Raw genomic sequence first — 16,009 nt, forward strand, 5'->3', positions numbered from 1 at the left:
AAAAAACAATTCACCTACTCAACACTTTTCCGGTGCTCATTTCTTGATAAATTTGCGATCCACATCCGTCTCCATGAATCCCTCGAGTTTTCACATCCGCCAGTATTTGACATACCCAACAAAAAGGATAGAAAGAAAGCTTGAAGTAACTGTCATAAAAAAAACCACAATTTTTTTCTGCACTTAATCACTCACATGCTTATGCATACCGTTATGTGAACGAAAATTCATAAAATAATTCTTGCACAGCGCAACCCAAAAATTTAATAGAATCCTCCACATATACGCCACAGAAGAAAGTGCCAATATTGTAGCTTTTGGTGATTCATCTTCGAGGAAAATAAAGTTGATAAAAATTGATGTGACTTATACCAGCGTTGACAGGGACTAATTACTTAGTCCTGTTATAGTATACCTAGCTAATTAAGTAAAAGAAATAAAGGGCTGCATGGGTGTTTATCATTATGCGCATGCCGGCACGCATCAGCGAGAGAGAGGTACGTGCGGTAAGCCGTGGGATGATATAAGAGAAGACACAACCAGCGGTCCAATGAGGTTGCGATGATAATGAGGGAGAAGTGTGATTAATAACGGCAATTTCACACTGTCCATATTTTAATACCTAATTATTTTTACAGGTTGTTTTATTGGTCATTTTGAATTACAACACCAAGTTAATTATCACCAATGAATTTCAATAAGACCACGTAAAAATATTGATTCGTGGCATGGTTTTGGTTAATATATCTTACAGAAGAAAGGGAGAATCATTCATATTTACAAGTGACTAAGGCTAGCTTCAGACTCCATATTGTACGAACAATATTGTATGTACAATACTTTTCGTGACGTCAAAAATTATTGCACGCGTGCAATAAATATACGTGCCACGACTAGTTGAATCAGATTAAATAACGCGCTATAACCCTGACGGTTCATTGTTTGCTAAATCCAAGCGAGGACACCAGAAAATCTATGCAAGATAAATTTCTACTGCTGCTGATGAAAAATCCAAGAGTGCGTTTGGAGGTTTTTTCTGCACTTTACCAGTAGGCCGAATAAATTCATAAAAAATAAAAATCAAATAAAGATTTAGGGTGAATGTTTTTAATCACTGCTCATCTGATCCACTTTCCCAGGAAACTAAATACCGATACTCCTTAGTTTTTCCCTGACTTTCCAGACATAATTATGAGTAAACATCAAATTTAATGTTTACAAAACAATAAAATATATATACATTACCCTCGGACAGAGAACTTAAAAAGCACAAGGACGCAACATTTTGCTTGCATGTTGGTAATCAAACACGACAACCAATTTATTTCACTTTGATCAGACCCTCACCCGTACCTATGAACTCAGCCGTGTTATAAAAGATATTCTCAAAATTGAGTGACTGCCCCAACCCAAAACCCTAGCGGCACAATTGCCAGAGTCGCAAAGAGAATTTAAATTAGATCGGAAATTTTGAGATGCCAGTGGGCACCGACTATCCACTTTATCGCAACGCCATGCCGCAATAAATTTTTCCATACGACAACACGTGATCAAAACTTGCCACAGGTGGCCATCACCCAGAGCTTAAATTCCAGGCGTTGGACCCAAAACCCCTGTTTGATCATTAACACACAAAATCATGGCTGGAACATTAACAATAAATAAAGGTACTATACAAGGGTGAATACAGGTCAACTGCTCCCAGACGACGTAGCCCAAGACTCAACAGGCGTGGGACCTGAAGTTACAATGGATAAGTTGTTAATTATTAATGTTACATTTTATAATATGTGCATATATATCATTATCAATAAATCATAGATAAATCAAAACCCCATCTTTTGTCGCTTGTACGAGGCATTCTGTTATTTATACATGAAGACATGCTCTATTATAACTTTGATGACACCTGTACCTGCATGTAAGGCTTTGATATTGATGCACCACTGCCATCAATGAATATTTGAACTGAAATACTGTGTATCTTTGAAGATCTGTGATTTTCCTATAAAATACTAATGAAAGTTTGGTATAATAAGCACTTATTTAAAACATATGTTGAAAACATATTCACGTACTGTGCATCTTTGAAGATATAAAATATTTTTCTTGTGCAGCGTTAATCTGGAAAGTGAATTCAATTTTAATTCACATGCACACATTTTCCATTTTTGTTGAGCAATTAAAGCTCCCCCTTCCTAACTAATTATTTTCAGGGACAATAATACTTCTAAATTTTACACATACTTAATTTACTGCTACACATACATGTAATTAACTTTCTTACATAGCTTCCCCTATATGCCCGCAAAGGGAGTGGCGGTGGGAAAGAAAATTATTTAGATGTTGTCATGTCCGATTTCCAATCAACAGTGAAAAATACCAACGAAACACACCCAAGCCCGCTGAAAGGCGATTTATACCCATTGGTCCGGGTCAAGTAAACAAACACGCTGCCATAACAATTGACCTCTGACCCAGAGAACAAAACATGGGATCGATTAATATTCTCAGCCAGGTTAAATTGAGTTTAACTTGTTGCACATCGTTAAACTTTATTACCCTCGGACAGAGAACTTAAAAAGCACAAGGACGCAACATTTTGCTTGCATGTTGGTAATCAAACACGACAACCAATTTATTTCACTTAGATAAGAACCTCACCCGTACCTATGAACTCAGCCGTGTTATAAAAGATATTCTCAAAATTGAGTGACTGCCCCAACCCAAAACCCTAGCGGCACAATTGCCAGAGTCGCAAAGAGAATTTAAATTAGATCGGAAATTTTGAGATGCCAGTGGGCACCGACTATCCACTTTATCGCAACGCCATGCCGCAATAAATTTTTCCATACGACAACACGTGATCAAAACTTGCCGCAGGTGGCCATCACCCAGAGCTTAAATTCCAGGCGTTGGACCCGAAACCCCTGTTTGATCATTAACACACAAAATCATGGCTGGAACATTAACAATAAATAAAGGTACTATACAAGGGTGAATACAGGTCAACTGCTCCCAGACGACGTAGCCCAAGACTCAACAGGCGTGGGACCTGAAGTTACAATGGATAAGTTGTTAATTATTAATGTTACATTTTATAATATGTGCATATATATCATTATCAATAAATCATAGATAAATCAAAACCCCACACAAGTTACTTGTATTTATAAGGAACTTATGTAACCCTCCCCCTCCCCTAAAACTTGTTAGTTCACCTTGTTGTCAAATTACATGTACCTGTAAGTACTTAATAATCCTCCCCTAGCGCACCTGGAGGATAAACTATCGACTGGGGTGAATTATTGAAGTGAACTAAGGCATTCGAAAGTGTTTGCTTGAAAACAAGGAGCCCAAAATCTGATGGGTGTACACAATCATACATATAGATGGGTCTGCCATGCTCATTACGCCTAGAGGAAGTAAAATTCCCGAATGCACTACAATGTGAGCGTTTCCTCCCAATTCTTTCTTAATAACCCCATGTGCATACTTGTTGATGTTTCTCTGACATTTCTTTCCAGCCCCTTTACTATTTCTTCTGTAACCCAACCTAACCAAAATATCCCACCAAATTATCCTGGTATTTGGTAACACTTCTCTTAAACCTTGTAAGTTCTGTAGCACTCGCTCTCGGATTTGCCATGTTGGGGTAGACAATATATCATTGGTGCCGGCGTGGACAATCAGAGTTGTAGGGAATGGCCTTCTTTTCATTTGAAACAACACTTTACCAACTAGTCCTCGCATCTGGACCCAGGTTTGCCGAACCAATTAACCTGTCCACCGCCATGCAGTTATGTATTCTTTTGACCGCCCGAAACACTATACTATCGCCTATGACCCACGTACGCATAGAGCCTGCAGAGGACAAAACAGAACAAAACGGCAAGCAGCTATTCGTGTTTTCTGTGGGTATACCACTTGATTATTAACATCTATACCAAACTAAGAGAAAACAAAGAATTATTCAATCTGCCTCTGCTAGCGATGACCAACAGCCTAGCTGGCGATGACCCGAAAGGTGGCGTTGAATACTTCTTCTCCTCTGAACCTAAAGACTCCAAATATAAATTTTACCAGTTAACATGTATACATTTACTTTGTATTACCAAACTCATACTCTTAGCCTGCCATCTCAGATGATGACCGTCTTTTACATCTCCTTTTCTGAAATTAACATAAATTTATTTGTTAATAATTGTCATTAAATACAATATATCATTGACATAAGTTTGTCACTCGTCATTATGTCCAAGTGGACACTTGGAAAATCACAAGCGTTGGACCTGTAACAAATTCCTCAATCATATTAGTTAAAATTTATCATGCGCTGCGGCCTTATGTAGAGTTGAAATGCTGATGATTTCCATCGCCCCATTGTTTTGATCATACTCTCTGAAAACCCACTCATGGATGCTGCCGTGGCTGCCCCGATCCTAAAACTATGTGAACTAAAGGAGGAAGGGGATAGGCCTAATAACTTCACGCCCTCTTTCAACATGTGCGTGAACTGGAATGATGTCAAAGGTTTTCCACTGAAATGAGTGAACAATGGACCACTGCCATTTGATTTTACTTCCAAATATTCTAACATTGCTCTTACAGGACACAAATTTCTGTGTGATGAACTTTCAATTTTGAGCTGTATTGAAGCCCCCCTCTGATCAGTTTTTGACATTCTTATCTTAACAAACATATCTGACCCTCTGATTGCAATATCATCAACTGCTATCATACGTGTTGTGTCCCCATTCGTGCTTGCACATGTAAATTCCCTACCCTTAAAAACCAAAATATGCTAATAAATAAGCAGCTTTGAACAATTTTATCTCATACTCCGATTTACATGTTGATGTCAGTTTCTCGATAATGTTTTTAACATAGTCGGGCTAATTGGCAGTCTGCAATCTATCCTAGGATTGGACCTTCTACACCCCTCCTTCAATTTTTTAATGAGGAAAGAAGCTGTTGGATCAGACCACCCATTAATCTTGTGCACGAATGCAATGGCCGATATACATGAATTAATAGATGATGGGGCACACTTCTCCATTGATAAAAACGATATGTAAGATACTATTTGGTCCTGACTTACTGGCCACTCTGACCCTAACTGAAAACAATTTCTAAAATCTATAAATTTTTCTATATTCCTTTTATACACTATCCATGTTCCTGGAGCCAATGAAGCACGTAAGAGACGCTGAGATTCACTCACTAGAGCGTCCAAAGGAAGTCTGGCACCGGTGTGCCCACCGACTCTGCCTGCGGCGCTACTGTTCTGAAACGGCACATCTGAAACCGAGAGAGAGCGTCAGCAATATCATTAACCTTGCCCGGTATATGCCTTGCGCAAAAGGCTAAATTGAGTTTTAGACACTGGAGTACGAAAAATCTGACCAGTTTCATAATCTGAGGACACTTTGATGACTGTTTGTTAATGATCCTGACTACTGGCATATTATCTGATCTTAAAATAATCCTCTTCCCAATAAGCTGCTCTCCCCATAACACTACCGACACTAATATTGGGAAAAACTCAAGCCAGGCTATAGAACGTTTTTTGATTTTTGCATTTGGCCACCTGCCCTGAAACCATTTGCCTCTAAAATATCCACCAAACCCGATCTCCCGCTTGCCTGTAAATAATTGTAAGTCACTTTCTATAAACCAAGCTTGTTCGGGGATAATCGTTGTTCCATTGAAATGTTCCAAAAAGAGCAACCACATCTCTAAATCCCTCTTTGCACCAGCAGTTAACCTCAACTTGCACCATGGTTTTTTAATGCCACATGTGATGTCAATTAGACGCCGTAAAAAGGCTCTACCGGGTGCAACTGCCTTGCATACAAATGACAACGAACCTATTACAGATTGCAACTCTCAAGAGAAATCTGTGTGTCATCTTTAGCGCATTCTGTACTTTTTTCTTAATGTCTGACAGTTTACCTTCAGGTATCGAAACAATTTGCTTTATTGCATCAATCTCTAAGCCCAAATAAGTCAATTTTGAGGACGGACCTACTGATTTTTCCTTCGCTAAGGGGTCGCCTAATTTTCCGCATACCTCTTCGAAAACACTTACAAAGGCGTTGGCATGACGACCTGCTTGCCACGTCATTCGAACCAACCAATATGAAGTCATCTGCATAATGGCTGACCTTATCTGACCCCGATTCCTTTTTGACCACCCATTCAATGAATGTGGAAAATGTTTCGAAAAGGCCGGTGAACATGAGGCGCCCATAGGCAAAGCCTTGTCCACAAAAAACTGGTTATTTAATTTCATCCCTAGCAACTGAAAATCTTCAGGATGCACAGGCAACAGCCGAAAAGCAGATTCAATATCAGCCTTAGCCATGAGGGCGCCCTTCCCGTGCTTTCTACACCAACTGAACAGCCACATCAAAATTTGCATATTTTACTACACACACATCTGGGTCAATCCTGTCATTTATTGATTTACCTTCCGGGTACGACAAATGGTGAATTAACCTTACTTTCCCGGGCTCAGATTTGGGCACCAAGCCGATTGGAGATACCATTAAATTAGAAATGGGCAAACTTGAAAAAGGACCTGCAAGACGTTTCAATCTAACTTCTTTCATTAACTTTTCCATAGCTTTTTCTGGTTCCAAGTCTACCGACTTTAAGTTAGGAGCATCTTTCAAGTACCTCTGCCCTTTAAAGCCTAATTTAAATCCAAATTGAAAACCCTCACCCAACACTGATGCTGCTTTTCTATCGGGATATAATTTCAAATATGGCATTAAAGCTTCAAGCTTAATTGGTGAAGGATATTTGCAACATAAGCATATATCATTGCGCGATTTGCTACAACCTTTCCTACTTTGACTACTTTTTTGCTTTTTTGCAATTGAAAAGCCCATGACCGAACTCTTTGCAGCCAGAGCACCTGTGGCTGTAGATGCATTCTGGTCGGGCACAAGCGAACTTGTTGAAGTCAAAGCACACTTTGTCTGTGGGCATTTTTTGTTTTCCTGACAATCCTCCTGACCAACCGACTCGAGATGGTCCTCTGAATCGAAATGACTGCCGAAACCCCCTCTTTGCTTCCCTCGAACTACGAAACCCTTATTCTGTAAACTCTGGCTGGTGAAGCTTGGTGATGTAACATATAATGCCCAAAGCTCCCCATCAATAATAGCCCATGAGCGTGTGGGTTGCATTTGCTGTCGCATGCGGAAGTGTTGATCATCTGATCGCCACCCCAGCCGCCAAACCTAGATGCCGCAGTTCTAACCGTATCCATGTATTTTAGCATTTCCTGAACCTGCGTAGGGTGAGCTTCCAAAAAAACACTGAGCTGTATACCAAAAATACAGATGTCCACGAGTGTATACTTGTAATGACCTTCTTTACTTTATTGCTTTTCCAAATAATTTGCCCATTTTGGTTGACTGACAGTGCCATGCCCGTTCATCCTCAAATTGCTTGCTGGGGTCACTTATTTTTTCCAAGAGCATCGCTAAATCTACATAATCCCCATTGACAATTTTTGTTTTAATATTCTGAGGTACAGACATGCCTAATGGGCTGCACACTGATACCAGAGGAGAAAAACCTAATTGATGTTGGCTGATATCATTCATAGTCACATATGGTGATAATACGGGAGTACAAGGAATATGGTCTACTGAACCTGTGAAAACATTCGTATTATTACTTTGCCCATGCATATTTGCACTTGGGGCAGCATGACTTGACATGATACATGTAGTACTCGGAATATTCATGACCCCTGCACTACCGATTCCACCCGTATTAATTGAGCTTGCACCACTTACATTTCTGATATGACCGGTCCCTGAACCCAATTCCATGACATTTGAATTCATTGTATTACGATTCCCAATAGAATTCATCTGAAGCATATTAGGTGCATTATTGCTCATTGCACCAACCCCAGTACCACTACTCATTGTATTTATGACCTGATCATTCAATCTCCCATTCCCCATCATATTCAATGCATTGCTATTCATGCTACTTGTGGTATTGTTTGACGACATACCCATTGAAACTGTACATGCACTATTTAAATTCATCCTGTTATTCATACTCATTGGTACTGTACGTGTATTCATACTAACATCATTATTCATCAATGGCAATGGCAATGCATTATTTACATTTATCACACTACTATTATTTTCATATGTACCTTCTAACAGCCGATCGGCTACACCTCTTGGTCCAGGCATTCTGTTATTCATTCCCTGAGCCTGGTTTTGGTTTTGGTACTGCCACTGCTGCGCATGTTGTTGTTGACCAACTACTACTGGCGGTTGACCCTCCATCACACGATGCACTGCTGGTTGTTGCACCTGTTGTACATGTTCTACCTGTCCCTGTACATGTTCATGGAGTTGTACATGTTCATGGCCCATTGGTCTTGGTTGCTGATGTACCGCCATTGGCTGTACATGCACTTGTTCATTATTTTGTTCTTGTTGTTCAAGTTCTGCAATGACTTCTGGCGGTGGGGCCCCTAGAGCAGCTGGAGCATTAGATGCACTTCCACGACCACCACGGCCCCTTCCCCGCCCTCTACCACGTCCTCGTCCACGATTCTGAACTTGGGAAATTGACACAGAACCACCATTCTCCCCGTTGTTGTTATCATTATTATTATCATTATTATCAGTCGACATCAGACGCCTAATGGCTTGCGCCTGTGATCTAGTTTGGCGATCTGCATTTCTGTCCATATTATTATCCGCCGCCCGATTTACTTGACGCAAATTAGAGCTTGGTCGTCTATTCGATTTCTTAGAATTCCGACCCATGATTGATAATTTTATCAGCTTCAGTTCAATAATCTGTACCACAATACTGTTCTGTCGTGTACGTGTACAAGATGAGTTGACTATTGATGGTTAAAAATACGGCAGCAGTTAAGCTTACCGAATATCACTCAATCACTGGCGGATCAGGATCGCAAAGAAAATTATTTAGATGTTGTCATGTCCGATTTCCAATCAACAGTGAAAATACCAACGAAACACACCCAAGCCCGCTGAAAGGCGATATACCCATTGGTCCGGGTCAAGTAAACAAACACGCTGCCATAACAATTGACCTCTGACCCAGAGAACAAAACATGGGATCGATTAATATTCTCAGCCAGGTTAAATTGAGTTTAACTTGTTGCACATCGTTAAACTTTATTCGTTTGCATTTTGTACATAAATATTAATATTAATAATGTACAAACATTAAAAAAGGGGGCCTAAGAGTATATCTATTTTTAATCATATACTAATTCCGCCATGCCCAAACATATTTTATATAATATGAAATACCCAAATTCCAATCAAAAATAAAAACAAATTTGTTATCAATTATATACACTAGGCCTATGTTGTATTACAGGAATTTAATAGATGGTGCATTTTAATAAATAAATAGATTAACACGGGTAATGGACGATAAATATTTGGCAATACCGGATTTACCACAGAGCCAGTGGATACAGAAATCAATTACAATTAAAACAAATTAAATGAGAAAATGAAAGCAAGGACATTTTGGTGTTCAAAGTTCCGGTTCAAAGTATTGTTTTAGAATGCGAAGGAGTCCTAAATGTTATCCTGGCCCAGGACACTGATTAATGTAAATTCGACCCATAGTTATTTTATCTACTTTTGCCACCATTCAACCTGTTCAATGTGATTTGTGCCTATTTTTAATACAATTCCGAAATCTGACGTATCAACGTTGTATCGGGTCCACAAACTATGATCCGAGACTATTTCATTTGACACGCTTTGTATGGATTTCAAAAGATCGGTCCTATAATAGATATCGATTAGAGAATTACAGCATGAGGCTTTGAGGATGCCGTAAACCTCTTGACAATCAACCAATCAGAGAGACATATTTCAGATATATGTTCGTATAATTGAAACTCCTTCAACTCTGAAATATATATTTCAAGTAATCTCGCTTTCACGCTTTATGGATGTATTGGGATGATCATAAGTAGGTCTATAACATACACCATCATAACATGCCTCAACGATATCAACATGTAAAAAGCTGTTGCAAATTCATAACACAACGTGTTATAATGTATAATGTTATATGCCAAAACTTTAAAAAACAATAAAAATATCGGTATCAATCAAATCAAAACCAGAATAAATACATAGGCCTACAAATAATACTTAAGAAACTAACTAAATCAATATATGACTAAATGTCGGTATAAATGAATCGCTAAATCAATTAATCAATCAGTAATCAATCAATCAATCAACCAATCAATCAACCAATAAATAAATAAATAAATAAATAAATAAATAAATAAATAAATAAATAAATAAATAAATAAATAAATAAATAAATAAATAAATAAATAAATAAATAAATAAATAAATAAATAAATAAATAAATAAATAAATAAATAAATAAATAAATAAATAAACAAACAAATAGGCCTAAATAAATAAATCTATAAATAAATAAATAAAAACTGAATGTGCCATTTATATTATTATTACAATTTTAATATTATTATTAGTAGTAGTATTAATAGGCCTTTTAATATTAAGTACAGTTGAATACAAGAAGACATAAAAGATGTTCATCATTCCGTACACGAACACTCACTAAATTTACCACTCTTAGAAATTTGGCAACTCCGTATCAATTAAGCAACCAATGATTGTAGCAAAATATATATTTTCCCGGTACATACTATTTATTGCACGTGTAATACTTTTTGACGTCACGAAAAGTATTGTACATACAATATTGTACGTACAATACGGAATCTGCAGCGCGCTTAACAGTAATGTATTTTAACACAGTATTGTAAATGTGGACATTTATTTATTTATATTTATTTATTTATAACATTCGGCCGAAGCCAAGGCTAAGCCCAATAGTGCTCAGAGGCTACTAAATCCAAGGGATCCATCCGGATATGACAGGATAGGGATATGGGAAGAGGTCTGATTTTAGATACAGGAGGAAAACCAAAGCACCCAGAGAAAAACCTGCAAGGACGAGCATGGATCCGCAACCAAACTCACATGTGGCACCGTGGGGAATTGAACCCCGGTCACAGTGGTGAGAAGCGAGTGAGAAGACCACTACACTAACCCACCCTACATCGATTTTCACATTTTCTGTGTTCCAAGTAACTGCAGCAAAAGTATTAATACACAAATATATTCCTTTTGTGTAGAAGTCATTGTAAGAAAGCTTAAAATCATGAATAAAAAAAACAAGTGAAACAATTCAAAATTCGAAAAGCGCAAAAAATTGCACACATGAAAATAATTGTGCTTTTATTAAATTTCTTAATCTTAATCAGCTAGAAGAAAACTACAAATCGTTTTTAGTTTTGCAGGGAAGGCCAGCTCTATAGGGCTGATCTGGGCCTTTCCAAGTATAAATAAAATTTGAATTGAATACAAAATACATGGCAAAAGGCTGAGTGAAAGAAAAGACAATTCAAGCGACCATATTAATATAAACGAGGGGGAAAAATCAAGATATGCATGTACAACATCGTGACGGATCCAACCCAGCCATCCCTCATCTCGGACTAATTTGCATTCTGTGATCGTGTATAATGTAATAAGACAAGCAAGGCTAGAGGAAACTAATGTTTCTCCTTATTGATCTTATTCTAAATGTCATATGTGGGGAAAAAATAGAGATGCAGCATTTTAAAGGTGCGCAGCTAGATTGACAGCATTTTATACCCCATTTTTTCCACATCAAAAGTAAGATTTTGGTATCAGAAAAAAGCTCTCGTTTTTTCCATTACTCCAGGAAAATTTAACTTCCGAAGTATGTTCAGTTTAGATGGTGTGAACTAAAATGTGGTAAAAAGTGGTATAAAGTACCACCTGAAGTGTGTACATTGTTATACATGTTTTTGCCTCCCATATCAACACCGGTGGAGCAATGCAACTCATTATTATGTTTTCATGAATCCAAGTGTGTGAAAAATAATAATGGATCCAAAACGTAATAATGATAAAATTGGATGCTTTATGCCCAATATTTATTGGTCTAACTATGAGTTTTAAAATATTGGACTCGACTATGTCTCGTCCATTATTTTAAAACTCATAGCTCGACCAATAAATATGGGCTCAATTGATCCAATTTTATATCGCAATTTGAAAATAAATTGTTGAAAAAAATGAAAAACAGAATATATAAAAATCTGACCACCCACCTTTAAGGGATGACCTTTTTAACAAAACTACAGTTTAAATAATGCTTCTAGGTTCATTATAAATATTCCACTTTGGAAAGCTTTGGAAGATGTTTTCTAAAATTGTAAATTTGTTAAGTAAATGTTTAAGCCTGAATTAATATATCAGGCAGCCTAAATGGAGTTGTTCTGTTGAAAATGCCCTGTTGACAGTAGCTTTGAAGAAGAAAGCATGCATTTCTTTGATTTTTCCAGTGAAGTTATTGTGCAGTCTTTATTGCATTTGTGTGTGTTTTATAACAATATATTGATTAAATTTCAGAAAAGGAAATAGATGATCAATCTGAGGGTCAGATTGTTTTTCTACATATGCAATAACATCTACGTATGCAATAACAAGGCTCAACAATTCTCATGCCACATCATCCTGGCGCAATTTCCCTGCATAATTTGATTTGGTCCATGTAATTTTATATATTTTTTTCCATGAAATTCACTTTTCATACCAAATTTCAGTAAATTTACTACTTACTTTCTGCTATTTTGCTCATAAAAATAAAATGACATCCTTGGTTATCATGGTTATACTTATAGGTAATATGAAGTAAACCTGATTCGGAATTGCTCTCTGTAGTAATGTTAACCTTGAGATGTTCAAAGCTTATATCGACTGCTCAGTGGCAGAAGTGGGCAAGTGCAATAGCTGCCATGTGTAGCTGGCATGTGTAGACGATTACAATATACTGTGTGTAAATTGCCAAATGTTCACAGGGCAGCTAATTCACTTACCCACTTATGGCACTGAGCAGTCAATATCTCTTTTCCTCTGTTCTTGTATACATTTTCTAAGTAGATTATATCAAGGAATTTATGGAATAAATTGGTCCATTGTTGTCAAACCTCCATGCAAATCCCAAAATCTTATCAATTTTCCATGCAAATCCATGTAGAATATAACATTTCCCATGCAATTTACCCACAAAATTTGTTATTTTTCCATGCAATCCACATGTATATGTAAATTGTTGGGTTCTACATGGTAATAACAAACTCATATTATGCAAACTCTGAATATCACAAAATTATGATGAGCAAGAAATATTTTTTACATTTGACACTCTCTCCTTGATTACCACCATTTCTATATTACCAATCACTTTTTCTTTCAAATTACAAAGGAACAAATAAAGCACTGTGAGCAGAGTAATACCTAATGATGACAATGGGTGTCTTCACACAGGAGTCGGGATTTGCATTAAAACACATCATCTGGGATGCATTTCAATGTGACCTCCTCTTGTACGCGCAGACGGTCTCGCGTCATGAGCACCCTATATACACACAACATCAAGCCATATGCCTCGTGACTTCTCTCTAGTCCGAAGGGTCGCTATAGTCCGAAAGTTCTCTAGTCCGAAAGGTCGCTAGTCCAAAAACCAAATTAAATTCTCTAATCCGAAGGTTCTCTAATCCGAATATAGAATAAGGGTTAGGGTTAGGGTTTAGGGTTAGAGTTTAGGGTTAGGGTTTAGGGTTAAGGTTAGGGTTAGGGATGTCAAGCCTTATTCTATATTCGGACTACAGAACCTTATTTATTATTTGGACTAGCGAACCTTCGGACTAGAGAACCCAGATTTTCGGACTAGCGATCCTTTTGCAGAATTGGACTAGCGAATGGTAAATTATGTGTTCCGACTAGCGAACATTCGGACTAAGGAGCCCTCGGACTAGAGAGATGTCACCGAGTGCCCTACACATGCACTATTATGCACTTACAACAAGAAACAGGCTCAATACACAATCTTCTATGGATACGCATCCCAGAAGATCACATTGAACCGGTTTGATGCGGATTCCCCCTTCCCATGTGGATTCACCGAATACCACTCTATACCAATAACAAATAACTTGGAATTTAACATCAGCTTGCACTCTCCCCCAAATGAACAATGATCATAAAACTAGTCTCAATTTCACTTGAAATATATTGTCTCCCTGTCTGTTTACAATCCTAAAAACAAAGATGCCAGTCGGGTTGTATCAAGAGCCTACAATCCTGCAATTTATGATAGATTGCAGGTATTTACATGCAAGCAAGAAACTCACAACACATAACATGCATGAATATTATTCCTTGGTTAATACATTGTGCAATTAAACACACATAATATCAATTTTTTCTTGCTTTGGAAACCATTAATGTCAAATCAATATATTATGCATGTAAAAGTTAATTCAACCAGAAAACAAGGGAAAATAATAAAAGCACCAACTCATTTTACTACTATTATTAACACTTTTCACCATAAAAAATATATGGGTTAAAGGCAATTGTAATTGTAAGTAAAAAGCACTTGTTTTGGTTGTTGTATTTTTGCCAATGTGGATTGATTGATTTTGACTGAAATTTTTTGAAAAAAATTTAGAAAATTTTCAAAATATGTTTGCAAAAATTGTTCCAAATCTTTCCAGATTTGTCACGCTTTCTGTAATTTTGAAGGTCTTCCAGAAAAAAACCCTCCCAACAAATCAGATGACCCTACTTGGAAAGCTATAAGAGAATTTTTTTTCTCTGCCTCATGGGAAGCTTTTAAACCAAGTATTTGAGTCCATACTGCACATCAAATTATCCTCCCTAACCAAATAGCTGTCAACATTACGTCAAGTAAAACTGTCAAAATTGGCATCAAATGATGGCTAGTATACGTCACTGATGATACATCCTGATCAACTCTCCATTTAATTGCGACACATCAATGTAATTATGGTCAATAATCGTCAGGATGCTATGTTGAATGCATGCATGACAACAGCTTTCGACTAAATCCGCTTTTGCGTGTTCACATTCCATTTCCTCTACCGGCCATAGTTTCTTGATATCTCAATTAAAAGCTGGGTTTGATTTAGTTTTGATGCGTCAATCTATCAGATCTGTCACAATTTGGTATGAAAATCTAATAATCATTTTGATTGTTTAAAGTTTGTTGGTTTGATTTTGAAATTGTATGTGACAATTATCCACTCATTCATGCTTTGCAAAGGGGTGTTGACCTTCCGTTTGCGCTTTCAGATGTACTATCCCATCCAACAATGCTTCTATCATGTTAACTGATACCACGCTATAGTTAGGCATGAAAACTGGTCTTGAAAAAAAACCCCACTAAAAACCATGTTTTTTTACCATTTCTGTGAATTTGATTCACTAAAAAACACTGAAAACAATAATTAAAAACACTGAAATCAGCTAAAACGCTGAAAATTATCATGCCTGTATAGTGTATCTTGTCGCAATTTGAGAGTAACACCATGTTGGATTTAGAAGTAAATCAGTGCGTTTATGCGGTTGCGTCGCCAGTGGACAAATCACCCTTCTATGCGTGTGTATACACCCCAAAGTGTTTACTTAGCGCACACGATTCAAATTTGCCACTATAAAATCCAACATGGCATTACTCTCAACTTGAGATGAAACACACTATAGTATAACTAAATATATGTGATATATTGCTACAAACACCTTCATCAAATTAATAACATGATTCAAAAAATAAAAATTATTTGCATAGTTTTTTGATTAAGTGTCATATCACTGTCACAATATGAGACATTAAAATTTGATGTCTACATAAAGTGGGCCACCCCTGAGAACAAAATATATACAGTCACAAAGTTACTATACTTACACATAAAAAATGCCACAAACTGCCAGCGTATACCTTGAGCTTAGTAGCAGCGCAATCAATTGATTCTGAGATGCCTATAGATCATTTTCACAGATTATACATGAAATCTTAGTTACATAGC

The 16,009-nt window shown here is 37.2% G+C and overlaps 1 protein-coding gene across 1 annotated transcript in view; it reads right to left on the reverse strand.

The window, feature by feature from the left end:
• LOC140152363 (neurexin-1-like) overlaps positions 1 to 16,009 on the reverse strand; it is a 241,557-nt gene that overhangs the window by 186,308 nt on the left and 39,240 nt on the right.

The sequence above is a fragment of the Amphiura filiformis genome, chromosome 5 (genome assembly GCF_039555335.1).
Source record: "Amphiura filiformis chromosome 5, Afil_fr2py, whole genome shotgun sequence".
Lineage (NCBI taxonomy): Eukaryota > Metazoa > Echinodermata > Ophiuroidea > Amphilepidida > Amphiuridae > Amphiura > Amphiura filiformis.